Source organism: Scyliorhinus canicula, chromosome 3 (genome assembly GCF_902713615.1).
Source record: "Scyliorhinus canicula chromosome 3, sScyCan1.1, whole genome shotgun sequence".
Taxonomy (NCBI): domain Eukaryota; kingdom Metazoa; phylum Chordata; class Chondrichthyes; order Carcharhiniformes; family Scyliorhinidae; genus Scyliorhinus; species Scyliorhinus canicula.
Window position 1 is genome coordinate 14,693,866 of NC_052148.1, and position 13,655 is coordinate 14,707,520.

At 55.3% G+C, this 13,655-nt stretch overlaps 1 protein-coding gene across 2 annotated transcripts in view; it reads left to right on the forward strand.

Annotated features, from left to right (window-relative positions):
* Nucleotides 1–3,184: 3,184 nt before the first annotated feature.
* Nucleotides 3,185–13,655, forward strand: part of sema4f (sema domain, immunoglobulin domain (Ig), transmembrane domain (TM) and short cytoplasmic domain, (semaphorin) 4F) — a 335,297-nt gene continuing 324,826 nt past the window's right edge. The window contains exons 1-3 of one of the 2 annotated variants that reach the window (XM_038793156.1): nt 3,185–3,339; nt 3,803–3,993; nt 10,875–10,969. The gene's annotated coding sequence lies outside the window, so the exon portion shown is untranslated. Of the gene's footprint in view, nt 3,340–3,362; nt 3,994–10,874; nt 10,970–13,655 lie in introns of those variants that run through there. The other variant, XM_038793155.1, reaches the window with a different exon arrangement.

Below are 13,655 nucleotides of genomic sequence, written 5' to 3' on the forward strand. Positions count from 1 at the left end.
CCCTCCCCGACCCCAGCCCCCACCCTTACCCCAGCCCCCACCCCTCCCCGACACCAGCCCCCCCCCTCCCCGACCCCAGCCCCACCCCTCCCCGACCCCAGCCCCACCCCTCCCCGACCCCAGCCCCACCCCTCCCCGACCCCAGCCCCCACCCACACTTACCCCAGTCCCCGCCCCAGCCCCCACCCTTACCCCAGTCCCCACCCCTCCCTGACCCCAGCCCTCACCCACACTTACCCCAGCCCCCACCCACCCCTTCCCCAGTCCCCACCCCTCCCCGACCCCAGCCCCCACCCACCCATACCCCAGTCCCCACCCCTCCCCGACCCCAGCCCCCACCCACCCTTACCCCAGTCCCCACCCCTCCCCGACCCCAGCCCCCACCCACACTTACCCCAGTCCCCTCCCCGACCCCAGCCCCCACCCACACTTACCCCAGTCCTCTCCCCGACCCCAGCCCCCACCCACCGTTACCCCAGTCCCCACCCCTCCCCGACCCCAGTCCCCACCCACCCTTACCCCAGTCCCCCACCCCTCCCCGACCCCAGCCCCCACCCACCCTTACCCCAGCCCCCATCCACCCCTACCCCAGTCCCCACCCCTCCCCGACCCCAGTCCCCACCCACCCTTACCCCAGTCCCCACCCCTCCCCGACCCCAGACCCCACCCCTCCCCGGCCCCAGCCCCCTCCCCGATCCCAGCCCCCGCCCACATAACCCAGCCCCCACCCCTCCTCGACCCCAGCCCCCACCCACACTTACCCCAGCCCTCACACCTCCCTGACTCCAGCCCCCACCCACCCGTACCCCAGTCCCCACCTACCCCAGCCCCCACCCCTCCCCGACCCCAGCCCCCACCCACCCTTACCCCAGACCCCACCCCTCCCCGACCCCAGCCCCACCCACCCTTACCCCAGAACCCACTCCAAACTTACCCAAGACCCCTCCCCTACCCATCCCCAGCCCTCCCGACCCCAGCCCCCACCCACCCTTACCTCAGTCCCCTCCCCTACCCCAGTCCCCACCCCAGCCCCCACCCTCCCTTACCGCAGCCCCCACCCCACGATTACCCAGTCTCCTCCCCTACCCCAGTCCCCACTCACAATTACCCCAGTCCCCACCCTGATCCCAGCCCCCTCCCCGACCCCAGCCCCCTGCCCACACTTGCCCCAGTCCCCACCCCTCCCCGACCCCAGCCCCCACCCACCCTTACCCCAGTCCCCACCTTAACACCTGCCCCAGTCCCCACCCCACACTTAGCCCAGCCTCCACCCACCCTTACCCCAGTCTCCAACCTTACTCCAGTCCCTACCCCAACACCTGTCCCATTCCCCACCCCTACCCCTGTCCCCACCCCACACCGACCCCAGTCCCTACCCCGCACCTACCCTCTCCCCACACTTTCCCCAGTCCCCACCTCACCCCACACCTACCCCAGTCCCCTCCCCCCACCCCGACCTTTCCCCACACCTACTCCAGTCCCCGTCCCCCACCTACCCCAGTCCCCTCTTCCACCTCCCCAGTCCCCTCCCCCACCTATCCCTGTCTCCTCCCCCCACCTCCCCAGTCCCATCCCCAACACATACCCCAGTCCCATCCCCAACACATACCTCCTCCCCACACCTAACCCATTCCCATTCCCCTGCCCACATCTACCCCATTCTTCTCCCCAACACATACCCCGTCCTCACACCTACCTCATTTCCGTTCCCCTCCCCACATCTACCCCATTTCTATTCTCCATATTACCCTCCACAACACCTACCCCATTCCCAATGCCCCCACACGTACCCATTCCCCAATTTCCCCTCCCACATCTAACCCTTCCCAACCCCCCCCTCCACCTCCATCACTCCTCCCCTTCTCACCCTCCCTCCTCCACACCTACCTCTTCTCCCCCACACCTACCTCGTCTCCCCCCATAGCTACACAGTTCCCAACCTCTCACCCCAATCCTAACCCCTTCCCTACAACCCTCCCATACCAACACCTGTCACAAACCCCGCCACAGTGACACCTATCATCATCTCACCCCCTCCCTCACAATCCTAACCCTTTCCCACACCCCCTCCCATACACTTACACATTTCACAACCCCTCCCCCAATCCTACCCCCTCTCCCACACCAAGCCCCATCTCAAACCCTCCTCTCCACAGCAACACCTACCACCCTGCCAACCTCCTTCCCCACAACTAATCCTTCCGATCGCTCCAAACTACTCCCTTTCCTCTCCCCCTCAGCTGTCTCCCAACATATTCCCCTCCCTCGCAACCTCTATTGGTCCTCCCTCCTTTTCCACATCTCTCCCACTCGATTCTCATCCTCTAACCAAACTCCAAGGACGGGATTCTCTGACCCCCCGCTGGGTGGGAGAATCGCCGGGGGTCGGCGTGAATCCCGCCCCCGCCGTCCTCCGAATTCTCTGGCCCTTCAAAAGTCGGCGAGGCGTGAATCGCGCCCCCCGCCTCGGAGAATGGCAGGGACCGGCGCGACTCAATGGGCCCCGGGGCTGCCCAAAGTCTCCGGCCCGCGATGGGCCAAAGTCCCGCTGGCTTTTTTCTGGTCCCGCCGGCGTGGATCAGACTAGGTCCCTTACCGGCGGGACCTGGTGCCGTGGGGGAGCTCCCGGGCCCTGGGGGGGGGGCGCGGGGCGATCTGGCCCCGAGGGGTGCCCCGGCCCGCGATCGGGTCCACCGATCCGCGGATGGGCCTGTGCCGTGGGGGCACTCTTTTCCTACGCGTCGGCCGTTTCAACCTCCGCGATGGCCGACGTGTAGGTGACCCCCGCACACGCGCAGGGATGACGTCAGCAGCTGCTGACGCTCCCGCGCATGCGCATACTTGCACCTGCCGGCGGAGTCCCTTCGGCCCCGGCTGGCGAGGCGCCAAAGGCCTTCCACGCCAGCCGTCGGGGCGCAAACCACTCTGGCGCCGGAGAGTACAGGAGAATCCCGCCCCAAATCTCTGTTTTCACCTAACCTATACCACTCCGCCGACTGCTCTCCCTCTCTGCCCCACATCTCCCTATCCTTCCTCCACACATTTCCCCTTTATCGCCAGCCTCCTCTCTTATCTATCACTGACCCATTCCCTTCCTCCTTGATTCCTCCCATCAACCAAATCCCCCTCCTTTTCGCCCAAAACCTTCCTCCTCATTTCCACCCTTCCCCCCCCCCCCCCCCCCCCCACTTTTTCACTATCTTCTTCCGCCAACCTCTTCTGTGTGTCCAGTCATGTGCAGTTGTTCCACTGAACCAGGTGGAAACTGCCATTTTTGCTCAATGCTACCTCCAACTGTCTCTTAAGCCAAGCAGGGTGTCCTGGTCGCAGATGTTTTTGGTGTGTGTGGGGGGGGGGGGGGGGGAGGTGGGGGGGGGACGTTGAGGGTCAGAGGGAGATTTATGCTGAAGATTTGCAAGTTTCCCTTGGGCGGGAATGTGAGGGGATTGTGGTGGCGATGGGATAAGGCAGGATTTGCAGTGGGATTTGCATGGGTCGAAATTAATGCTCATGGGATCCAGCATGAATCCTTTCTGTCTTTCTCCCAAGTTACAGGACAGAGCTTGCCCTCAGCAAACATCATACTTAACGCTTTTTAAAATTTTGTGTCCTTGACCTTATGCACTGTTTCAGCCTCCTATCTGGCATTGAGCTCCAACTGGGTCCTGCACCTGCTGTCCTTATTGGGCAGCAGGGCTCACTCAGGGTTTGTTTTTGTTTTTGGTCCCACCGTTTGACTGGTCTTGTATGAGTATTTGTAGCACTACACCAAAGAACAATCCAAGAATCTTTGTGCCGGCAGGTTTTAGGTTATCGTTCTAGCTGTTCTGTTGGGCTCCTGTTAATGTTTTGTCTGGCAAACAATGAGCTCGCCATTTGTTTTCAACAACAACAAGCCTTTACTTAACAACTTTAACATGGAAAAGCATCTCAAGGTATAAACGGAGAACAGAGGTCAGCAAGTCAAAGAAGGAACGAGATGACCAAAAGAAGGTATTCTATTTGATAATCTGCAAAATAAGTTTGGATTTTCAGAAAGTGGAGATGGTAATATACCTGATGATTAATCTCATTTATCATTGTTCCAAAACAGTCATATTAAACTTCATACAGAGCATACGTAACGCAATGTCTAAAGACTATTGTATGATTTTTGGGAATCATGAATGTTGCTTATCGAAACCTGTTTGTCTCGGCTAACCTTGCGGATAATCAGAGTTCCCAAAGAGCTTTGCTTCACATCTTCCTTATCTTTCATGCTGAGTTCAAATTCGTTGTGTGTTTTTTGATCCTTCAATTATTTTTTTTGAACTAATTTTTATTCAAATTCTCACAAAATATCAATAACAAAAAAAATCAAGAAAAGACAGAACAAACCCACCCCCCCCTCCCCGGGTTGCTGCTGCTGATGGCCTTTTGTTCTACCGTTCTGCCAGGAAATCTAGGAATGGTTGCCACCTCTTGAAGAACCCCTGCACTGACCCCCTGAGGGCAAATTTCACCCTCTCCAATGTAATAAACCCCGCCATTTCGTTGATCCAGGCCTCCACGCTTGGGGGTCTCGCATCCTTCCATTGAAGAAGAATCCTCCGCCGGGCTACTAGGGACGCAAAGGCCAGAATGCCGACCTCTTTCGCCTCCTGCACTCCCGGCTCCTCTGTAACTCCAAATATTGCGAGCCCCCAGCCCGGTTTGACCCTGGATCCTACCACCCTCGACACCGTCCTTGCTACGTCCTTCCAAAATTCCCCCAGCGCTGGGCATGCCCAGAACATATGGGCATGATTTGCTGGGCTCCCTGAGCACCTAATACACCTGTCCTCGTTCCCAAAAAAACGGCTCATCCTTGTCCCGGCCATGTGAGCCCTATGCAGCACCTTAAACTGTATGAGGCTAAGCCTCGCACAAGAAGAGGAGGAATTCACTCTCTCCAGGGCATCCGCCCATGTCCCCTCCTGGGGCTGGTTTAGCTCACTCGGCTAAATCGCTGGCTTTTAAAGCAGACCAAGCAGGCCAGCAGCACGGTTCGATTCCCGTACCAGCCTCCCCGGACAGGCGCCGGAATGTGGCGACTAGGGGCTTTTCACAGTAACTTCATTGAAGCCTACTCGTGACAATAAGCGATTTTCATTTCATTTCATTCATTCCTCAATCTCCTCACCCAGCTCCTCCTCCCATTTACCCTTCAGCTCCTCCACCGAGGTCTCGTCTACCTCCTGCATCACTTGGTACGCTTCCGAGATCCTCCCCTCTCCAACCCACACCCCCGAGAGCACCCTGTCCTGGACCCCACGCGGTGGCAACAGAGGGAACTCCGCCACCTGCCGCCTGACAAACGCCCTCACCTGCAAGTACCTAAAGGTGTTCCCCGGGGGGGAGCCTGAACTTCCCTTCCAGCTAACCCAGGCTCGCAAACTTCCCGTCCATGAACAGGTCCCTCAACTTCCTAACACCTGCCCTGTGCCAACTCCGGAACCCGCCATCAACTGTCCCCGGGACAAGCCGGTGGTTCCCCCGTATCGGGGACCCCATCGAGGCCCCCACCTCCCCCCTGTGCTCTCGCTATTGCCCCCAATTTTTGAGGGTAGCCGCCACCACCAGGCTCGTGGTGTACCTCGTTGGAGGGAGCGGCAGCAACGCCGTTACCAGTGCCTCCAGGCTCGTGCCCACACAGGACGCCATCTCCATCCTCTTCCATGCTGCCTCTTCCCCGTCCATCACCCACTTACGCACGTTGGCAGCCCAATAATACCCACAGAAGTTGGGCAGCGCCAGCCCCCCCCCCATCCCTCCCCCGCTCCAGAAACACCCTTCTCACCCTCGGGGTCCTGTGCGCCCACACAAATCCCGTAATGCTCCTGTTAACCCGCCTGAAAAAGGCCTTCGGGATAAGGATGGGGGGGCACTGGAACAGGAACAGAAATCTCGGGAGCACTGTCACCTTGAATGATTGCACCCTACCCCCCAGAGACAGCGGCTGCATATCCCACCTCTTAAACCCCTCCTCCATTTGCTCCACCAGCCTTGTGAGGTTAAGCTTATGCAAGGCCACCCCAGCTCCTGGCCACCTGGACCCCCAAGTGGCTAAAGCTCCTCTACGCCCTTTTTAGTGGGAGCCTACCGATCCCCCCCCTCCTGGTCCCCCAGGTATACAATGAACAGCTCGCCCTTCCCCAAGTTGAGCTTGTATCCTGAGAAATCCCCAAATTCCCTAAGAATCCTCATCACCTCCGGCATTCCCCCCACCGGGTCCGCCACATACAGCAATAGGTCATCTGTGGAGAGCGACACTCGGTGTTCCTCCCCACCTCGCACCAGCCCCCTCCAGTTCCTCGACTACCTCAATGCCATGGCCAGGGGTTCAATTGCCAGCGCAAAAAGCAGGGGTGACAAGGGACAATACTCCGACCTCCTCCCATTCGTGGCCATGCTCGCCATCGGGGCCTCATATAACAGCCTCACCCACCTGACAAACCCCTCCCCAAACCCGAACCTCTCTAACACCTCCCACAAGTACCCCCACTCAACCTTATCAAAGGCATTCTCCGCGTCCAACGCCACCACTATCTCCGCCTCCCCCTCCATCGCCGGCATCATTATAACATTCAAGAGCCTCCGTATGTTAATGTTCAGCTGCCCCCCCTTCACGAACCTCGTTTGATCCTCATGGATAACCTGTGGCACACAGTCCTCTATCCTCGTGGCTAAGATCTTTGCCAACAGCTTGGCGTCTACATTTAGCAGCGAGATCGGCCTATATGACCCACACTGCAGAGGGTCCTTGTCCCGCTTAAGGATCAAGGAGATCAGCGCCCGAGACATCGTCGGAGGCAGAGCCCCCCCTTCCCTTGCCTCGTTGAAGGTCCTACCAACAGGGGGCCCAACAGGTCTGCATACATTTTATAAAATTCGACCCAGAACCCATCCGGCCCCGGCGCCTTCCCCGACTGAATGCTCCCTATCCCTTTGACCAGCTCCTCCAGCTCAACCGGCGACCCCAGTCCCTCCACCTGTCCCTCCTCCACCCTCGGAAATCTCAAACGGTCCAAGAAGCGCCCCATCCCCCCCTCTTCCGCTGGGGGTTCGGACCGATACAGTTCCTCATAAAAGTCCCTGAAGACCCCATTAATGTCTACCCCCCTTCGCACCACATTCCCTCCCCTATCCTTAACTCCACCAATCTCCCTGGCCGCATCCCGCTTACAGAGCTGGTGCATCAGCATCCTGCTCGCCTTCCCCCCATATTCATACATCGCTCCCTGTGCCTTCCTCCACGGAGCTTCCACCTTTCTGGCGGTCAACAAGTCAAACTCAGCCTGGAGACTACGCCGCACCCTCAGCAATCCCTCCTCCGGAGCCTCCGCGTATCTCCTGTCCACCCTCACCATCTCCCCCACCAGTCTCTCCCTCTCTGCTCTCTCCTCTCCCTGTTGGCTCAAATGGAGATCAACTCCCCCCTAACCACCGCCTTCAGCGCCTCCCAGACCATCCCCACTCGGACCTCCCCATTGTCATTGGCCTCCAGGTACCTCTCGATACATCCTCGAACCCGCCCACCCACCTCCTCGTCCCCCATTTCCAAGCGCCAGAGCGAGCGCTGGTCCCTCTCCTCCCCCAGCTCGAGGTCCACCCAGTGCGGGGCATGGTCAGAAATGGCGATCGCCGCATACTCAGCATCCTCCACCCTCGCAATCAGCGCCCTACACCTAACGAAAAAAATCAATCCGGGAATAGGCCTTATGCACATGGGAGAAGTATGAAAATTCCCTGGCCCTCGACCTTGCAAACCTCCATGGATCCACCCCTCCCATCTGGTCCATAAACCCCCTCAACACCTTAGCCGCCGCTGGCCTCCTCCCCGTCCTGGACCTGGATCGATCCAGTGCCGGGACCAGCACCGTATTGAAATCCCCCACCATTATCAGCCCCCCCGCCTCCAATCCGGCCCAACATGCGCCACATGAAACCCGCATCATCCCAATTCGGGGCGTATACGTTGACCAGCACCACCTGCTCCCCCTGCAGCTTACCGCTCACCATCACATACCTCCCGCCACTGTCTGCCACCACATTCAATGCCTCAAATGACACCCTCTTCCCCACCAGGATCGCCACCCCCCGATTTTTTGCATCCAGCCCCGAATGAAACACTTGGCCTACCCATCCCTTCCTCAATCTAACCTGATCCGCCACCTTCAGGTGCATCTCCTGAAGCATGGCCACATCCGCCTTCAGCCCCTTCAGGTGCTCAAACATGCGGGCCCATTTGACCGGCCCATTCAGTCCCCTCACTATCCCAGGTTATCAGCCGGATCGGGGGCTACCTGCCCCGCCGACTAGCCATTACCCTTCCTCAACCCGCCACGTGCCCCCCCCCGCCCGTTCCCCACGGCAGCAAACCCCCATCCCGACCCCCTCCACATACTCCAGCTCCTACTTGGCCATTCCAGCAGCAACCCGGTAACCCCCCCCTCACACACACACACACACACACACACCCCCAGCTAGGACCCCCTTAGCTGCGTTGCATCCCTCCATTATCAAGGATCCCTCCCACCCAGCTTACTCACTTTTCCAACTTCTTCCATCGGGCAGGAGATTCAGAAGTCTGAGAACACGGACGAACAGACTCAAAAACAGCTTCTTCCCCACTGTCACCAGACTCCTAAATGACCCTCTTATGGACTGACCTCATTAACACTACACCCGTGTCTGCTTCATCCGATGCCAATGCTTATGTAGTACATTGTGTATATTGTGTTGCCCTATTATGTATTCTCATGTATTTTCTTGAATTCTGTTTAATTCCCCTTTCTTCCCATGTACTGAATGATCTGTTGAGCTGCTTGCAGAAAAATACTTTTCACTGTACCTCGGTACACGTGACAATAAACAAATCCAATCCAATCCAATCCATTGTACTCCCGCAAGTCAGCTGACTCCTGCTGACACCGGCTACTCCTGCCACTCCTTCGACCCCTCCCAGCGTGGGGCTTCCCCTCCTCGCCAGTGTCCACCAGCAGGCTTTCCTCCCCCTCCCAAGTGGGAAAAAGCCCGCGCTTCCCAGCTCCGGTCCCACCCCCTTCAACCCTTAGCGCGGGAAAAAGCCCGCGCTTTCCACCTGCCCGACCCCACCTCCCCTACAGCAGCTCCCTTTACCGGCCCGGTCCCCTCGCGGGGCCCCAACCCCTCTCCACACCATCAGCCCCCCACACTGCAGGTCTGCTCCCCTCCTCGAGCCCATCCAACAAACCCAAGCAGAAAACAGCGCCCCACCCGCCCTGAAAACAACAAAGAACCAACATGAAACAGAGAACCCCCCCCTCGAAATATAACACAATTACATGTAGGTCCCCGCACTCAGCCCTCAGTTCGAGTCCAACTTCTCGGCCTGCACAAAGGCCCACGCCTCCTCCGGGGACTCAAAGTAAAAGTGCCGGTCCTTGTAGGTGACCCACAAACGCGCCGGCTGTAGCATGCCGAACTTCACTCCCTTCCTGTGCAGCACTGCCTTCGTCCGATTGTACCCGGCCTTCTTCTTTGCCACCTCCGCACTCCAGTCCTGGTAGATCCGCACCACCGCATTCTCCCACTTGCTGCTCTGCTCCTTCTTGGCCCACCTGAGCACACGCTCTCGGTCATCGAACCGGTGGAACCGCACCAGCACTGCCCGTGGCGGCTCATTCGGCTTGAGTCTTCTTGACAATTTTCGATGGCCCCCCCTCTAGCTCCAGGGGCCCCTGAAAGGACCCAGCTCCCATCAGCGAATTTAACATGATGGCCACATAGGCCCCCATGTCAGACCCTTCCAGCCCTTCCGGAAGGCCCAGGATCCGCAGATGTTTCTGCCTCGACCTGTTCTCCATCTCCTCGAACCTCTCCTGCCATTTTTAATGGAGCGCCTCGTGCATCTCCACCTTCACCGCGAGGCCTAAGGTCTCGTCCTCTCTTTCGGAGGTCTTTTGCCGGATCTCTCGAATCGCCACCCCCTGGGCCGTCTGGGTCTCCATCAGCTTATCAATTGAAGCCTTCAACGGCTCCAGCAGCTCCGCTTTAAGCTCCCTGAAGCAGCGCTGGAGAGTCTCCTGCTGCTCCTGCGCCCACTGCCTCCATGCCTCCTGGTCTCCGCCCGCCGCCATCTTGTGCTTCTTCCCTCGCTTCTGCTTTGGCGCTGCAACCACTTTCTTACTCGCTCCACTCCTGGTTCAGGCCATATACTGCCGGGGAAATGTTGCTGGCTCCTTCCCATGTCGGGAACCGTCGAAAAAGTACCGCTGGGGGCCCTAAAAAGAGCCCAAAAGTCTGTTCCTGGCGGGAGCTGCCGAACGTGCGACTTAGTTCCGCATAGCTGCAACCAGAAGTCGATCCTTCGATTATTAAACCGATTTGTGCACCATAATGGGGTTATATACTTTTGCTTCCTGTATTTTCTATTCTTGCATTATGTCCTTTGTTGTACAAGCTTTTAAAGTCCTATCCTTTGCAAAGTCTATGGTGCAAGGAATTTCTTCTTTGTCTGTTATGATTATACTCTTTTTTTTAATATCCTCTCTGTTTTGATTGACTAGTTAAGTTTATGGGGCACTCCTGTTGGTGGGGTCATTTGGTGGACAGTGCTTGGCTCACATGCAGGCATGTGGGGTGTGTATGACAAATGTGTGGCTACCAAAGGAGACAGTGGCATAGTGACAATGTCACTAAACTACAGATGCCCAGATTTACGCTCTAGGTTCAAATCTCACTGTGGTATCTGGTGGATTTAAATTCAATGACTGAATTCGAAATATAAAGCTAGTCTATAATGATGATCATGAAACTAATTGGTTGTCCTATTATACCACAGACTTTGCAAACAATCACAATTTATATTACAGGGAAAAAGGATGCTGATAGATTGACAAGTGGACTCTGATTGGCTGAGGCACTGCCACAGAGAGAGCAACGGGAACTTTCAGCCCCAAGTTCCCAGGTAATTCAAAAAGGTGTAAGATCTTGAACATATTCTTTTTGTTTGAAGAGAACGGGTCCTTGCGTATCAAAGTATGTTTCTTTTAGCAAATGAGCTATGTTATTAGCTTGATAGATTATCTTAAATATGTTGTTAGTCTAGTAACTATAACCATCAGCCAAATATTATGGTGTATGGCCTAAGCACCTGGCATTGCTTCGGCATTGAAATTCATATACAACGTTGTTCACTTGTGTGGTAGATAGAATGTAGCGTAGCCACTGCATGGTACGGCCTGCTTAGCCTGTTAGACCATAAGACCATAATGTGTATGACCAGATGTAGGTGCAGGCGAAGGTGCAAGAGATAGTTGTCGGATTGGGGCTGGGAGTGGGAAGTGGGTAGTTGTGGGAGAGGGGCCTGAGAATGGGTAGGTGTAGCTACTTCCTTCAATATCTTAGGATGCAACCAATCAAGTCCAGGGAACTTACCGGCCTTTCGCGCATTAGTTTACCTAATAATGTTTCTCCAGTGATAGTTATTGTTTTTATTTTCTCTCCCCCTTGCCTCTTGATTAATTAGTATTTTTGGAATGCACTGCCATGTCCTGGTTCTCCATTATTATTTCCACAATCTCATTCTCTAAGAGGCCTATGTTCACTTTGGCCTCTCTCTTCTTCTTTATATATTTTAAAAAGCTCTCGTTGTCCGTTTTTATATTAGTTGCTCGTTACCCTCACAGTTTATCTTCTCCCTCTTTTTCTTTGGTCACCTTTCGTTGACTTTTAAAACTTTCCTAACCCCCCGGATTACCACTAACGTTTGTCATATTGTATGTTTCTTCTTTCAGTTTAACACTATCCTTTTTTTAAAGGGGCAATTTAGCATGGCCAATCCACCTACCCTGCACACCTTTGGGTTGTGGGGATGAGACCCATGCAGACACAAAGAGAATGTGAGTTTAACACTATCCTTAACTTATTTGGTTAACCACCTTTGATTTATCCCCTTCTTAGAATCATTCTTCCGCACTGGGATATATTTTTGTTGTAAGTCATGCATTATTTTTATAAACGTCACACCCTCATTCACACCCATACCTACCGTCACAGCTTCTGAATTCAGATCGACCCTGAAAGTTAACCATCGGAAAGCAACGGGTCCTGAAGGAATCCCTGCCCGTGCAGTCAGACTTTGCGCGGACCAACTGGTGAGTGTGTTCGCGGACATGTTCAACCTCTCCCAACTCCGTTTCAAAGTCCCCACCTGCTTCAAGACCACCATTATACTGGTGCCAAAGAAGAACCAGGCAATATGGCGCAATGGCTACCATCCGGTGGCCTTGAAATCTATCATTATGAAGTGCTTTGAGAGGTTGGTCATGAGACACATCATCTCCAAACTTCCAGAGTGCCTTGATCCACTGCAATTTGCATCCTGCCACAACCGGTCTATAGCAGATGCCATCTCCCTGGCCTAACACTCATCCCTTCAGCATCTCGACAACAAGGACTCCGACTTCAGACTCGTATTCATTGACTATAGCTCCGTCTTCAACACCATAATCCCAGCCAAGCTCAGATCAAAACTCCAAAACCTAGAACTTGGCTCCTCCCTCTGTAACTGGATCCTCGACTTCCTGACCCATAGACCACAATCAGTAAGGATAAACAACAACATCTCCTCCCTGGTAGTCCTCAATACCGGGGCCCCGCAAGGCTGCATATTTAGCCCACTACTGAACTCCCTATACACACACAACTGTGGAAACATTTGGCTCCAAAGCCATCTACAAGTTTGCTGATGACACAACCATAGTGGGTCAGATCTCGAACAACGATGAGTCAGAATACAGGAGGGAGAGAACCTAGTGGCGTGGTGTAACAACAACAATCTCTGCCTCAACGTCAGCAAAGCCAAGGAGCTGGTCATTGACTTCAGGAAGCAAAGTATCGTACATACCCCTTCTGCATCAATGGTGCCGAGGTGGAGATGGTTGACAGCTTCAAATTCCTAGGTGGCAAATCACCAACAATCTGGTCCTTGTCCACCCATGTCGACGCTACAACTAAGAAAGCACAACAGCGCCTTTCTTTCCTCAGGAAACTAAGGAAATTCAACATGTCCACATTGACTCTTACCAACTTTTACAGGTTCACCATAGAAAACATCCAAGGGTGGCCTGGTAGCACAGTGGTTAGCACTGTTGCTTCACAGCTCCAGGATCCCATGTTCGATTTTCAACCTCGGTCAGTCTCTGTGCGGAGTCCGCATGTTTTCCCCGTGTCTGTGTGGGTTCCCTCCGGGTGCTCCAGTTTCCTCCCACAGTCTACAGATGTGGCGGTTAGGTGGATTCGCCATGCTAAATTTCCCTTTGTGTCCAAAAAGGTTGGGTAGGGTTGCTGGGTTATGGGGATAGGGTGGAGGTGTGGGCTTAAGTAGGGTGCTCTTTCCAAGGGCCGGTGCAGACTCAATGGGCCGAATGGCCTCCTTCTGCACTGTAAATTGTATGATTCTAATAATAATAATAATCTTTTCATTGTCACAAGTAGACTTACATTAACACTGCAGTGAAGTTATTGTGAAAAGCCCCTAGTCGCCACATTTTGGCACCTGTTCGGGTACACAAGGGAGAATTCAGAATTCTCAGATTCTATCTGGCTGCATCACAGCCTGGTATGGCAACTGCTCTGCTCAAGACCTTAAG